This window comes from Acanthisitta chloris, unplaced genomic scaffold (assembly GCF_000695815.1).
Source record: "Acanthisitta chloris isolate BGI_N310 unplaced genomic scaffold, ASM69581v1 scaffold19685, whole genome shotgun sequence".
NCBI lineage: Eukaryota > Metazoa > Chordata > Aves > Passeriformes > Acanthisittidae > Acanthisitta > Acanthisitta chloris.
Window position 1 is genome coordinate 1 of NW_008672372.1, and position 4,021 is coordinate 4,021.

Below are 4,021 nucleotides of genomic sequence, written 5' to 3' on the forward strand. Positions count from 1 at the left end.
TTTATACAGGAACAAGGTGTTAGATTAACTTCTTTTACTGAAAATATCAATTATATTGAAGTTAATGACATTGCATTCCTTGAGTATGGTTGTTAGAATCTTCCAAGTGAGATAAAGTTTAATAGGTAACTTGGTCTGTTCTTTGAGAATGTATTTATATAGCCAGCTTCACATATTCTTTTGAAATACTTCCTGTGGGATAAACAACTTTCATTTTACCCTAATATTCAGCAGACTTTCCCTTCTTTCCTGGGTTTAATCCATTGTTTTTATTTATCATCTTTGACATCGCACAGGATAGATCCTTCTGGTATGCACAACAATTTTTATTACAGCCTATGATTTTGTGCTTTTACCAGAAATCATTCCATACTCTGTCATTTTTATATTTTTAAGTTGTTTATTTATTTTTAATGTATATAATGGTCTCTTCAACTCCTGTTCATGTTCTTTTTCCCTTAAATTGTTTATAATGCCTAATGTATTTCAGAGCTAGGGTTCTGTGCAGATTAGTCTGCAATATTGCAAGTGCAGGGATACTGCTTTGTGATGTCCCACTACTACATCAAATCCTATTGCCACTGTTTTTTTGCAGTTAGATGAAGCCACTAGTTTGTTAGCCAGATATTTGTGATTCTCTTCCAGCATTTCTTTTCCTAGATGCATCTCCTTCACTGAACAAATGTTTCATCTTATTTTTCTCTAATTATCTCCCTTTCCTTGAGGGAGAAAGATCTTTCCTTCTCTGGCTGTTACTGCTAAGATTGCCCTATGCCCACTGGCCTGTGAAACTTGAGGAATGTACTACAACTAGTTCCCTGAGAGCTTCTACTAACTCAGAAAATGTACTCTGGTTCCCAGTGAATACAATTTACTTATTTACTGGCTTTTCTCAGTCATCTGAGGGACAATCAAGCAAACACAGACATTTTCTTGCTGTTACTTGTGAATAACTCTGAGTTTGTTCATGCAAGGTAAAATTAAAACACTGCAGAATGGAAGTATAGGTTGGAAAGAATCAGCACCCTCTTATAACACAAATATTCTTAATTAAAGGGGGAAAGGAAGAGAACCTGGGCTTGCATAGGAGAGCTAAGGAGCAATTCAGAAATAGGATGGAAGGATAAAAAAGGCAACCAAGTGCTTAAAATTATAGGTTGCTAATAGAAAGGAACAAAGAAAAGAGAATAAATATATATTGCCAGAAGAGAACAAGTAAATGTATTTATTTACTGCATTCATTACCAGTTTTTAAAAGTAACTGTTAAAATGCCTCACCTAAGGATCTGATCCTGTGCCATCAAAATTAACACACTCTTCTTTTCATTGATTGTGCTATGAGTAGGACTAGGGTCTTGCCTTACCTAAAGATTTAGAATGTGAAGAATGTAGTGGAATAGGGCTGTTATATTGCCATGAGCTGAGGGAGAGGATTACTTTGTAAATGGAACACAAGAAATACTGCAGTGGTGCATTTTTATGGGAAAAAGTGGAGTGAAAATATTTCCAGGAGCCACAGGAAGGCAGTGTGTCACAACTTCACTGTAGTTTCAAAAGCTTCATGTCTGGTATCTGAGGAAAGGATGTGTGGTATCTATCAATTGCCCTACCTAAACTCAGCTTAGAGTTGGTCACATTATTTTCAGGCAGAAAATTCTGACTTTTGACCTTTTGCTTGATTCTGACCTTATTGTGCTGATTGCTATAATGTAAATGACTGATACAATGTAAATTTGCATGTAAATAATCACAGAGTTGCTTGGCTTTTATAACATTTTCATCTTCAAAGAGGAGTCAGCCTTCTGTGAATGCCCTGAAGCGACTGCAGAAAGTTCAGTTTAGGTCAGTAAAGGATGAGGTGTGTCAGGCAGCAAAATACCTAGATCCACAAAAAATCAAGCGCTTTCACAAAAAATCAAGCGCTTTCACAGTCAGTGCTGGGTAGACAGGATACTCTCTGAAGTTTCCTTACCACGATGAGGAGGCTACCCAGGAGTCATGAGTACCAATTTCAGAGACAACTAATACAAGCAGTAGGCAAAGAGCTTCTCACTCTCCTTTTTGGGTGTCATGTTTTAATGGCCCAGATCAGGTAGCCAGGGTGTGCAGTGCAACCCAGCCTGTAATTGCATTCCTTCATGTCCTCTAGAGGAACTGGCAGGCAGAAGGGGTAAACACTTCTTCACATGTTCTTCACATACAAAAGGGTTGCAGATAAAATCTCTGCTCTTTCCTGCTGGTTCAGGGTCCAGAGTATAAGATGGAGAGAATCACTCCAAGCCTGTTTGAACTCCTCCTTTCTGGCTCCACTCTTCTATTCTTGTTGACAATTGCAAGAGTAATAGGCACTATTAATCCATGGGTGTGCATTAATAATCCAGTGTGTGATTTATGTTTGTGGAGGGAAGTGTCTGTATGGAAAATAACAGTTTAAAGATTTGTGCACAAAGAATTCACATTACTATGGGATCCTATGTAAAATTTCCCCCTTTGACCTACATTTTTAGATCACCATATTTTAGAATGCAATAATATTAAATTTTCTCCTCCCTTAGCCTGATACTCAGCCTTTTTAGAAATAAAGTCATCATATGAGCTTTCCACATGCTTTACTATTTTCCAAAGGGAAGAATATTTTTTCTTTCAAAAGTAATTTTTCCAAGTTAATTAGTTAACATTAATACAGATTTTTCATTATGCAAATCATCTTGCAAGCCCATTAGCTATTGCGGCTGTTGTTGGTATTCTTAACTAGCTTAGTTCTGCAGTACAATGTGGAACAGCTTCACACAAAGGTTTCGCTACAAGAAAGAAAACCTTATTATCCTGCTCACCTCACAGGGATATATTTCTGCCAAGCAGAATTTCAGAGCAGCTGTATTTGCCGATGGGTAATTGTCTGTCATTGAACTTGGCTGGGTATAACCTTTTGATAGGGGATATAGAGAATTCTTGCGGACATAAAGCAGAAAACTGAGGGGGAAGAATAGTTTTGCTGAAGAAATAGCAAATGCAATAGTAGCAGGGGAAAGCAATATGTTGTTGAGTTTTGCAGTTTATATGGGGTAGAAAGGAACAGCTGGCTTGTGACCCTTAGAAGTTTTTTGAGGTATTTGCTCTTTGTAGTGTGGAAAACTAATAACATTCAAGCCCCAAAGGGACAAACCTTCAATTCTGCCCAAAGTTGGTAAATTTAGTGTTTGGTTTTGTGACCTTTTTACATGCTAGATTTCTGTGTTGTTTAAATTGTTGATGATAGTATAAAATCTGATTTTATATACAGAAGTATGAATATAAAAACCAATGTTTTCATCAATTAGAGAAATTCAGAGACCTGAATACTCAGAAGCTTTTTTCAGCTTGCAAAAACATGTCCAGCTGGAACTGAAACTCATCTAAGTTTCCTGAACCAGGCAACTTTCCTAGGTGAGGTTTTCTAATGCAATTTCCAGTAATTTCTCTGTTCTTGATTTTGGTAAGATCACAGAATCACAGAGTTGGAAGTGACCACAATGGGTCATCTGTTCCAACCTTCCTACTCCAGCAGGGCCATCCTAGAGCATGTGGTACAGGATTGATCCAGGTAGTTTTTGAATACCTCCAGTGAGGGAGAATCTATTAGCTTTCTGGGCACTCTGTTCAGTGCTCAGTGACTCACACAGTAAATTTCTTCCTCATATTCTGGTAGAGCCTCCTGTGCATCAGTTTTTGCTGTTACCTCTTGTTCTGTTGGTTTCCACAACTGAGGAGAGTCTGGCTCCATCCTCTTGGCACTTCCCATTCATGCACTTGAATACTTGAATATATTAATGAGGTCCCATCTCAGCGGAACAAAACTGGGCTCAGTATGAAATCCTGGGGGAGGCCACTAGTGACAGGCCTCTAACTAGACTCTGTGCCACTGATCACAACCCTCTGGGATCTGCTCTTCAGCCAGTTCTCAATCCATTTTACTGTCAACTCATCCAACCCACACTTCTTAAGTTTTCTAGTTAGTTTGCTGTGGGACACAGTGTTGACA